The sequence below is a fragment of the Leiobunum rupestre genome, chromosome 3, assembly GCF_980474605.1.
Source record: "Leiobunum rupestre chromosome 3, qqLeiRupe1.1.hap1, whole genome shotgun sequence".
Classification (NCBI taxonomy): domain Eukaryota; kingdom Metazoa; phylum Arthropoda; class Arachnida; order Opiliones; family Sclerosomatidae; genus Leiobunum; species Leiobunum rupestre.
In genome coordinates, this window is record NC_143386.1 from 43,580,474 (window position 1) to 43,593,002 (window position 12,529).

The window sequence follows — 12,529 nt, forward strand, 5'->3', positions numbered from 1 at the left end:
TATGTTCAAAAGTCTGAGTAAGATTTCCATAATTCAAAATGATTGAATTGTTTTTGATAGATATTCTCCTGACCGGTTTCAAATTTCCGCATATAACAATTAAAACTGATAACATAGAAACAGTAATGAACTGTATCAGAAATCCATATTATAACTTATAATTGGAATTCTATGAATTATTAAAAAAAAATGCCATAACCACCTAACATAATATGTCACTTTTGCACATAAGCTGGAAATTATAAATGTATACACTTTAAATCGCTCTGATTGACATTTTATATGCCACTAGAAGCTTCAATCTATATCTATACTATATTCCTAAGTGTCTTCTGTCTCGCGTCTGTTTCTCTATAGACGTCCGAGCCGTTCAACCTAGGACCGCCAAATTTCGTCTATACTATATTCCTAAGTGTCTTCTGTCTCGCGTCTGTTTCTCTATAGACGTCCGAGCCGTTCAACCTAGGACCGCCAAATTTCGTCTATACTATATTCCTAAGTGTCTTCTGTCTCGCGTCTGTTTCTCTATAGACGTCCGAGCCGTTCAACCTAGGACCGCCAAATTTCGTCTATACTATATTCCTAAGTGTCTTCTGTCTCGCGTCTGTTTCTCTATAGACGTCCGAGCCGTTCAACCTAGGACCGCCAAATTTCGCACAGCTATTCTTATGGCGCAAAGGTAGCGAGTCGCGCTATTTTCATCGATTTCCAATTAAGTTAAGTAATTAAATCGTGTATTTTTGCCCCTGGAAAGGTGCCGTGAATCCTGCAACCTACATACACCTATACAGCCAATATTTTTTTGCCTCAGTCAATTTCGCGGCTGCGTCATCGTCACTTGGTTGAATGGAGACTGGGAGGGGGGGGGGGTAATGTAACGTAACATTTAAGAGACCCCTCCCCATTGTAACATTTAGTGTACCAAAGACCAAAGAGTAAGCTTTAAATTCTTCATATTCCTTTAAAGGGAATAGAACCTCCAACACGTTCTTTATGGAAGACCCCATCAATTTCCTTTATTCCCTTCACAATCAGCGATTATCAGCGCCGCAGGTGTGAAAAGCCATGGGAGGCAGCGGACAATATTGGAACCCTCGGAGGGCGACAGAAATACGAGAGGTTATATTCCCTTTAAAGGCAGTATGTACTTCCATATTTCTGGTAAAACAACGAGTTAAGCTATTCTTATGGCGCAAAGCCAGCGAGTCGCGCTATTTTCATCGATTTCCAATTAAGTTAATTTATTAAATAATGTATTTTTGCTCCTGGAAAGGAGCCGTGAATCCTGCAACCTACACACACCTATACAACCAATATTTTTCTGCCCTGTCAATTTAGTTGCTGCGCTGGGGTGTGGGGAAAGGTTTAGTTTATGACTCAGTCTTCACGGGATTTTAGTTCTAGCTGGGGCCCGGCCGAAACAGTCTTCACGGGATTTTAGTTCTAGCTGGGGCCCGGCCGAAACAGTCTTCACGGGATTTTAGTTCTAGCTGGGGCCCGGCCGAAACAGTCTTCACGGGATTTTAGTTCTAGCTGGGGCCCGGCCGAAACAGTCTTCACGGGATTTTAGTTCTAGCTGGGGCCCGGCCGAAACAGTCTTCACGGGATTTTAGTTCTAGCTGGGGCCCGGCCGAAACAGTCTTCACGGGATTTTAGTTCTAGCTGGGGCCCGGCCGAAACAGTCTTCACGGGATTTTAGCTCTAGCTGGGGCCCGGCCGAAACAGTCTTCACGGGATTTTAATTCTAGCTGGGGCCCGGCCGAAACAGTCTTCACGGGATTTTAGCTCTAGCTGGGGCCCGGCCGAAACAGTCTTCACGGGATTTTAGTTCTAGCTGGGGCCCGGCCGAAACAGTCTTCACGGGATTTTAGTTCTAGCTGGGGCCCGGCCGAAACAGTCTTCACGGGATTTTAGTTCTAGCTGGGGCCCGGCCGAAACAGTCTTCACGGGATTTTAGCTCTAGCTGGGGCCCGGCCGAAACAGTCTTCACGGGATTTTAGCTCTAGCTGGGGCCCGGCCGAAACAGTCTTCACGGGATTTTAGCTCTAGCTGGGGCCCGGCCGAAACAATCTTCACGGGATTTTAATTCTAGCTGGGGCCCGGCCGAAACAGTCTTCACGGGATTTTAGCTCTAGCTGGGGCCCGGCCGAAACAGTCTTCACGGGATTTTAGCTCTAGCTGGGGCCCGGCCGAAACAATCTTCACGGGATTTTAATTCTAGCTGGGGCCCGGCCAAAACAGTCTTCACGGGATTTTAGTTCTAGCTGGGGCCCGGCCGGAGGACGGGCTACCCAGCTAGTTATTCAATAAAACAAGGAAATCGCCAAGAAGTAATATTTCCAAGAACCAGGACCTGAAAGTTACTGTTTATATAGTGCTTGTTGAAATAATGGAAACTGTTCACTTTTACATGGACACTTGCGTTGTCCTGCGCTTCTGGCTTCCATTTCCCGCTCTTGGGTGCTCTGAGATTGCCCAAAACCGATCTGCCGATTTCAACGGATCGAGATCGGAGCAAATTTTTGCTTGTTCCTTTTAGATTTTTGGCCAAAATGGCAGTCCAAGGCTTACAAGGACGAGACACTGACAAGGCAAGGTTGGTAAAATACTGCGTATAATAAGGTTAGCTCTTTCGACGGGGTCTGTAGAGAAGCGCTTCAGCGGGTACGTTGGGGGGTTTGGCAACTACCGGCCCACTTTCAGTGACGTCGCTGGTTGACAGGAAACCAGAAACAAGCCGCGGGGAGGGTAGTGGAGCGCGAAGAGAGGAGAGACTAGAGAAATCAGTCGAATTCCTAATAAAAGAAACCAGAAAAAATGCGGTATACAAAATAAATACGTGCGGTCGTTTTCCCTTCAATTTTACACTTGTTTTTGGCACTTCATATAAATTTCTGTAAGTATTATATTCTCTAAATTATTAAAACTTCCAGTATTAGCTGACATTAAACCCAGAACTTTTATAAGCTTATAGCATAGGGCCTAGGCCTAATATTATTATAAATTAATAGTGAAATTGTAAAGGAAATTAAGATTTAAATTTTTATCAATAACCTAACTAATGAACGTATGCCATAATTTTCAAAATATCCAAGAGAGATTGTTTTTTGTTATTTAAAAATGAGATCTAGAAATAAATATTTAAATTCAAAAAGTATTACTGAGACCCAAGACAGGAAAAAAAGATAAGAAAACTAAAAAAATAAGTAGTGAAGTTTAAAAAATAAGCTGACTTTTTGTTCAGTTGACAGATTTAAACGGAAGAATATAATAATTTTTTAATGAATTTCAAAATGTGCCTTTTCAATATTAAAATGTTCCTATTTTTTATTTTAATAAAAGTTTTATAATAATTGAAAAACCCAAATATAATTCCAACGTATTTATATTCTTTCACATTCTCCCAAGATTATGCAATTTCACCACATTTTTGCACAGATTTGTTTTACCCATGACAGACAAACTACACGGTACTTATAAGACACCCTACACTCCGTGTCTACGGGAAAACCATCAACCAGCTACGTCACTCGCGCGGTAGAAAGAGAGCTAGCGAGTTTTCTCAAAAGGTAGACAAGATGGTAGTATGAAAATTGCCCAACGAAAAAGCTGCAATGGGCTTTAGTTTTCCCATGGTAACCGAAAATGTTTTTTTCCTCTCAAAACAAAAAAAACTCCATTTTAAAAAGCATGGGATTTTCGCGGTTTCACAGGGTACTTATTTAAAAAATTTGAAAAAATGAAATTTTCAAAACTTACCCAAAAAGGTGAATTTCATATATTTTGGGTAAAATTGATCAATGATTTTGGGTAAAATTTATCAAGGATTTTGGGTAAAATTGATCAATTGTGGGTAAATTTTTACAAAATTTGGGTAACCCAGAAAATCCCATGCTTTTTTAAATAGAGGTAAAAAACATTTTCGTTTGCCCATTGCAACTTTTCCCTTTGGCAATTTTCATACTACCATAAGGTCTACCTAACCCCCGAGTTTCAACAAAATCGGTGATAACCACCTCGGGTCTCCTTGTGAGTCAATTTATGCGACACGACTAAAAACAAACAATATGGCACAGCCACAATAGTAGCCACTTCCTCCTAGCACTCTTTGATTAAAAACCGCGGCTCAGCATTGGCATAGTTAGATAGAGATAACTAATACCAATCGAATGGCGCCTTAAATAAATGTACATGGAGTGACGTTGAAGAGAATTCGTCGATTCCCGGGGACCTATACGCCGTAATTTCCAATCGGGGGGGGGGGATATCCCCCTTAGATGAAAAACCGCGACTCACCACTGGCATAGTTAGATAGAGAGAACTTATACCAATCGAATGACGCCTGAATTAAATTTATATCGAGTGCCGTTGAAGAGCATTCGTCGTTTCGCGGGGTCCTATACGGAGTTATAGCCTGTACTGTATCCTAGCTTACACTGTATTATTCAGCTTCACCACCACCACCACCACCTACATGAGCACACGGTTGGACCGTTGAATGCGCATTCGCTACTGTACGACCTTTTTCACTTCCGGGATTGACGTCACGTTCGTTTGCAAACGGAGAGTCAACGAAATAAGCGGCTGGGAGAGCCGCTTATTTTGTTGATAAACGCAATCGTGACGTCACAGCACGCGGGAAGGCTAGTTTGCAGACGACACGACAGACGAATTTTATAAAATTTACAACAATCGTAAAAAAGCGTTCAACAGACGTGGCGTCACGATTGCCAACGGAGATCACAATTTCCTTTCCGTTGAGCGTCACTGAACGCGGCCTTGATGTTTGCTTGATGACCGCTCATCGTCATAGTGACGTAGGAAGTTACTGAACGGTGTTATTTTAGTCAACGCTGTTTTTAAAGACGGCGGCTATAAATGTTAACCCCGACGCGTTTGACGTCAAGTCATCAAAAAAACCTTCTCGCCGATATGGTTTTTTGATGAGCATAGGATGCCTATCATGACGTCAAATCGGAAAAGTGAAAAATCGTACAGTAACAAAATGTTGGCATCGATTACTTAGCGATGTTTTTGATGAGCGTTACTGAACGTACCCTAGTTGATCGGGGCGAGATCTATGACTTCAGAGACGAATTCGAAGTGAAACTCGAGCAATCAAATTGAAAACGCTATTAGAATGTTGAAAGAAGGCTATGATGATTCCCAAAGAAACGGGCGTGGTTTACAGCCGATATTATTGCTCATTCTGCGAGCAGCTTTCGGATTGAAAGTTTTGAAATGAAGCGATTACCCACTTCCGGCACGTGGCCTCCGAAAAATCGGTTGCTGCCGTTTAGGAGCATCAAACACAGCACCCCACCCAAGGAGAACGCAACGCGTCAAAAGTCGTGGATTTTATCTAGGAGGATAAAAGTGTTTCTGGAGGGGAAAATTTCGGTTCCCCAGCTCGGGACGCTCAGTTTCATTTTGGTCGAACGTCGTTTAGTGCTGCCACTACCAAAACAAATTTAGAACTAGATAACCTGTTTTCTTGGTTTTTACACCAAATTAATGAGATAAATTTACGAAATATTTTTGGAATCTATTTATAATGAACACAGTTGAAATCCATTTTTGAGTGAGTTCTAAATTAACATTTCTCTTCCCAGGCTTAGGTACCGGATAAAAAGTTATGTTTTTGTGATATCGCGAATCACTTTTACATTTATCGTAACAACGATATTTTCACATAATATTTAATTAAACGTTAAATTTTAAAATCTAAAAATCATTCTAAGCCTTAATAACCGTTACCCGTACGCGACTAACTCTTACAACCGGTGTCAACTTAAAAATATATAAAAGCAGACGATTCCAAATAAATTTCCACACCACTAGATGTCATTAAAAACGTACGTTCGACCAAATAGGCCACTCCCCCTGTCCCGCGCTTGCTTATATTACCGCCTATGCTAAAGGTATCGTATTTTCCCCTCCAGAAACACTTTTATCTTCCAAGATTTTATTGTGTACATTCTTCATTGGTTAGACGATTTAGCGCCTGCTGCCGTCGGAAGGGGAAAATTCGGAAATTATCTCCCCCCCCCCCCGCCCGTAAAACGTGCAGCGTAAAGGCTCGTTCAATGAAATTTGTACACAACACTGCGTTAGCGTGTTTATAGGCTAGCTGCGTTCTCCTTGTGTTTGTTACTCCTAGCTGCCGTGGTGTGTCAAAATTCTAAGAACTAGTTCTTCCATGGTTCTTCGGAAGAATTTGTCTCCCCGTGAGAAAAAACTGTGAAATGGTAATTCATTCTTCTCAAAATGGCAGCTAACGGGAAACCCTCGAACCAAGTGATAATCCTTGGAGTCATTCTCACTCTTTTCAAGCGGGACATGAGGCACCTCTTTTCGACTATGCTGGTCACCCTGGCCAACATCTCTAACTATGGCGTACGATGGGATCATGGAGCCTGACTTCCAGCCGTTAAAGTTCCATTACTTGGTTATTTCCAAGGTTAATCTGATCCCGAACGCTCTAGCTCTCAAACTAGGTCGCACTGTCCTGTCTAGGGTCAAGTCATACAGATATCTAGAAGCCATTATAGACGATCTTTTGAGGGAATTTTCTGAAAGGCACTGGGGAACAGACCATGCAGTACTTAGGCTGCTCTACACCCCTCTATTCCGCTCTCTCTCTACGCGTCGGCCTCCTCCACTACGCTTGCCAAGCTCGACAAGGTTCAGAACATGGCTCTTCCGAGTCATCCTGGGAGTCCCGCCTTCCACGGCCATTAGTCTCACGATTCCTCCATTGCGTTTCAGACGATATTTGTTGGATCACTTCAACCTTACCCCGTGCGGCGTGACTGACACTCCAGCTTACTACGTCTCGCTCTTGCGGGATGGTTTGGCACCCCTTGAGATTTTGGAACACCTTTTTCCGGTGGGCTGTCTTCCTTTCCTTCTTGGGGTTGGCATTTGGCACAGACGAACAACCTCTGCTAGCTCTTCAATACCTCCCGGAGTAACCTACCATCGACGGACACCCCGCCCTGGGAACCACCTACTTAGAAGATTCTCTCGCTCTGGCTCACTACCGCTAAGGATAATTATACCTCGGATGTTCTGCGACCACTTTTCTTCGCGACTCTAGAGCCCCTCGCAAAGGATGCGACGGTGATCTACACTGATGGTTCGATTCCTGCCATCAATGTCGGCGTGACGAGTCTTTGGAGTCAGGAACGAACTTGTCGTACAAATCGGCTAACCTCCAGGGAGCTTTAGTAATTTGTTTAGACTCCACTCGCGCTCTACGGACTCGGTGGTCACCATCATCCATAACATCTGTGACGGTTACCACTGGCCCGTAACGCTTCTGTGATGTCCCGCTCACATGGCAACGAAATGGTGGACAGGCTCGCTGGGGTTAAGCAGTTACTGCGCCCTTCTATGGTAGGTATCCGGTTTCCTTCTACTCTCGTGAGCTAAGGGGCGCCTGCTGGAAGGCAGTCTCATCAGCTTGAACCCAGGCCTGGTTGGCAATCAGGAAGCCAGTTCCTAGCTCTCAAGACATTATGCGTCTCAAATTAAAGTGGGAGGGGAAGACACTTTATTCCCGCGCCTCGGGTTAATAGATTTCACTTGAGTCCGACGGATTCTTGCTCTCGGTGTGGAGCGGTGGACGACGCTTCACACGTTCTTTTCATTTGTCCCGCAAGTCGTGCTTGTCTTCTGCGTGCGCTTTCAACTCTGCTTCTACCGGCTACACTTGTTGGCACCCTCTGTGCGGTACACTCCAGATTCCAAGATGTCGTTACGGCCGTTAGTGCCATTTTTCGCATAGCCATAAGGACTTGACAAGAACTTCTCTTTTCTTAAACTTTTTGTATATTTTAGTTTCCACTCCATGGTTTGACTCCCTAACTTTGAAGTATTATCATATGTCACATAATTACTTATAAGTATGCCACTAGCTCTGTTTCTTCACTAACGGTTTCTTTAACAGATATTGCGTCATCCGTACCCTACGTAATATTTGATGTCATATTGGACGTCATCGAATCTCAAATGCCGATTATGTCGTCGTATAATTAGCTCTACAACTGATAAACCAACGGCCATATTATTTTAGTAAACAAACCGGTTTGAACAACCAAGGCTTAGGAGCTAAAATGAACACATAGGGATATCCATGGAAGAAAAAGTACTTTTTCTTCCATGGGATATCCCAGCTTTGCAAAAACCCTTAAACCGATGCTAATGGCGCTCTAGCGGCGAGAAAATGCCACGCTATATCTGCGCAAGCGCGAAAATCGGTGCACGGAATAGATTTAGAAAGGATGGACACCTGACGTTTTTCTTTCGAACTAATTTTTGCGTCCAATTTGAAAATAGTTAAATTAACGCGTGTCGTAGTTTACGTTTAAAAAGTATGCCCCATTTTTCACGCATGCGCTGACGTTGTTACGTCTATTTTTTCCCGATAGAGCACCGGTCCATTAGCACACGATTTCCCGCCAGCGAGAGGAATTTCTACTAGACTGGTCCAGGAATCAAATATCTTCAATGATATTGCCAAGAAATAAAATTTCCGAGAGCCAGGACCTGCAAGTTACTGTTTATATAGTGCTGGTTGAATCGAATGGCTGACAAGGTACCGATTAGATTCTTGGCTAAAACGACAGTAACGCCATCTGCGCTGCCTTAAGAGGCGCGCTCGCGCGTAACTTGGTTAAAAGTTTTCCCCCACGGGCCCCATCCCATTGAAATTAATGTAAAGTTGGCGATAATTAAACGTTAATTAACCTACCAAATGATATAAGAAATATTCCACTGACAATTTTTCCCGTTTATATGAACTTAAACGTAATATTAAATCGTCTTGAAAAATCGTTTACTGCTTTATAACATTCAAAAATAATATTTTCCCGCACCATGTAGATAACCGAGCATCTGCTCGTCTAGGTAAAGTTTGTGTTGTCAACGCGCGTATTAGAAAGCCAAGTGAGATTTTAGAAAGTAGGTTGTAATTCGGAACGATATTAATACTTTTCACGAATTTTGTCATTAGAGAATTATAAATATGACTTGAAATAAGTTTCAAGGTTTATTTAAAAGCTAGTTTCATAACTTTTCATCCATTGGTTCGTTCAGAATGTATCTTTAAAGTAGACGAAAATTTTAAGGCGCTGAATCTTGCTCAGTCTTAAGCCTCGGTTTAATATACTGCGTATTTTGAAACGGAAAAACCCGATTACTATCGTTAAATCTTGGTTAAATGATGGCGAACGCTCTTTGTAATAAGAAACAAATAACGAAATACGTTCTAAGCTTATTTAACGCCAAAAATTCCACGTATTTCGTTATTTGTTTCGTATTAAAAATATCATATTATTAATCCAAGATTTAACAATAGTAATCGGGTTTTTCCGTTTCAAAATACGCGCGTTGACAACGCAAACTTATTATATTATTAATGTTAATAATTTTAATATTATTTTTGAATGTTATAAATCAATAAACGGTTTTTCAAGACGATTTTATATTACATTTAAATTCATATAAACGGGAAAATTTGTATGTTGAATATTTCTTATATCATTTGGTAGTCTCATCGGTGTCGTGTTTTCTTTTCAAAGCATTGATACTGGTCTTTTGGATTTATTCCTTACTTAAATTGAAGTGACCCATTATTCCGACTTTCCCATCATTTTGTCTCACACATCCTTCACAATAGCTTCATTTTCAAGCGATTTATTGCAAAAATAACAAGAGTTAGCTGGGTGGTAAATTTTAAACGCGGTTACATGAAGACGGCGGATGCGTTTTAAGTCAACGAAGGCGCAAAGTTGTAAGACGCGTTTCGGGTACAACGTTAAAACCGCGATTACGACACAACGATTGCTCGTATGTAAAATGTTCATAGAGCATTTTTTGTAGGAAATATCCGGACCCTAATGCTCATACTTGGGTTTATAGCCGTACATACAATACTAACGTAGATATTCGCGATAAACCATTACTGTGCACCGGTAAAACAACTATTTCTAACAGTAACCTGTGAAAAGATATGTTTTTGTTTGAGTAATTACTCCTTAAATATTTAATTACGGAATTTTGAACCATTCTTCATTTTTTATTTAAAAAACTATCTTTCTATGATTGGAAAGAAACGCGTTTTCTAGTGCGTTCTTAGCGATTGGCAATTATGGTAAAAAGAAAACTATTTCTAACACTAACCTCTGAAAAGATATGTTTTCTTTTCAGTATGTACTCTTACAAGATTTGATTACTTTAATTAAACATAAGTTACTTTAAAGATGTAAAAAAAACCGCGTTAGCGTCGAGCTAAAGTCGGCCATTTAGTTTTAGGCGAAATAGAGTGTTAGTTCACCAGTTTGGCACCGATGGCGTAACTTTCGTTGCCAGCCAAACGAAAAGCATGGGCCAAAGGCAGGGTTTTTTAAAAGTTCTAATCGGAACCCGCGACAAAATTTCAAAAATCGTTCTAGTTTGTTATCCGATTTCTATGGATACTCATTCGAAGTAGCGTTATGGATTCCTGATTAAGGCCATAGATATAAGAAATGTATATAAAGGTCTAGATAAATTTCGGGGCGTCTAAGCCTAACATAAAATACGGAATTGACACCTAGCAGACACCGAGGAAGGCACGTGACCAAGAGCGCGAGCTCTCTTAGCATTTTAGTACTAAGTGCTTGACCTTTCCGCAAGCCGTAGTCTTTAGACACCATCTGTTGGTGACTTTTAGTATAATTTTTAAGCAGGAGACAATAGCTCTCGCGACGATAGCACAAGCTTTCTTACCGATAGATAGCGCCTTATAAGGATAGCTTGCAGAAATTACGCGTTTCTGCTAGCTGTCACCTCCATATTCACTCCCTTTTAAATATTTTATCTAGACCTTTATATACGTTTCCTATATCTATGATTAAGGCTGAGTAAAAACACGACGCGACGTTCAATTTACAGGAGATTAGAATAATCAATGATATGAAGATAAACTTAAAAGTCTAACGATTTAAAGGTTATGTAAAGCAAATATTTTGCTAATTAAAGAAAAGTTTCCTGTTTAATTTCTTGTTCTTATAGTTTCTAAGGAAAAACCGCTCATATGACTTTTTAATTTGTCTGTAGCAGACGCTAGATCATAGGCGCTACCTTGGAGAAGCTAGTGCCGTTACGCCACCTAGACTCGTTTCGCTCGCAAATATATACCACCATGAATGTATTCATTTCAACCATGAATATCGAACTATATCATTACCCTTTCTACCATCTAGGGCTAAAATGGGCGGTGCCTTCTGCGTCTTACGTAATCACTTGAGCCAATTAGGAGACAGGTGATAAAGGCGATTGTCGTTGACTCCATCCACAAAACGTTTGCGGTATTGCGGTATTGCGGTATTGCGCGATTGAACCGGCGAAGAAAATGACTCGTGATTCTTAGAAAAATTCCTGTACTTTAACAAAAGTACTTGATAATCATAAATAAAGGAATTTATTATTAATATTCTTACCTATTTTCGTACAATCAGAAAGATGTGTATTCAAATTTTACTTGTTGGTTGCACGAAACATCGATAATAATAAAAACGAATGAATGCGGGCTTGTTTTGAAGCCCAAGACGTTCTCTTTCCAAAAATGTCATTGTCGAAACCAATTTCCAAGCCTAAGTGTATTAACTTTGAGTCCGAAACTGACCTTTTTCGTTCCCCAAAATCCTGAAATTTTCGGCGAATTTCTCTCCTCCGTAGCACGAGCAATTTGGATCAAAGCTTTAATTTTATTCCTAAAATAGAAGGAACTGAAGTGGAGGGATTCTGTTTACTTGTAGAAGTTTTCAAACCAGAGGTTTTTAATCATAATATTAGGCTTATTATCGAAATAAAAAATATTTTTTTACGTGCGCGCGACCCGACGTTTTAAAAATAATTTACAAGTAGCCTTCGGTTTAATATCGTTTTCCTACTACGTAGGCTTGTATATGCCTATTTCAATTACTACTGCGTAGGACTTTTTCCTGGGTGTTAAATCAACCCGTTTTTAATCCCAGATGTAAAGAAATGTATTACAGACAATTAGCCAATGATACGCTTCGCATTTTCTGACGTCATGGGTGCCGAGAAGAATTTTAGAAGTCTGGAAATTCGCCGAAAAACTCGATTTCCACCATTTCGACTTCTTTTTATAATAATTCAAAGAGCACTTAACCGATTTTGATGAAATTTTCTGTACTTGCTATAAAATGTTTGCTCTTTCTAATGAATCATTAATTAGCCATAGCTAAAATTTCGTGCAACCAACACTTTAACTTAATTTCTCGCTAAGCCTTATCACTGAAAGCTAGTCAAGTTTCAAATCGTTGCCCTTCGATACAATTTTTGAGCGGCGGCACGTTCCCAACGTCATAATAACTAAGCTCCTCCCATCCTGGCGACTGAGGCCAGACTACCTAATGCAGTTCGTTATTCATGGTTGAAATGAATACATTCATGATACCACTTATGGCTAAAATGCCCATGATCGTCACCTAACATCAAAGATATTAAATTATTCCCT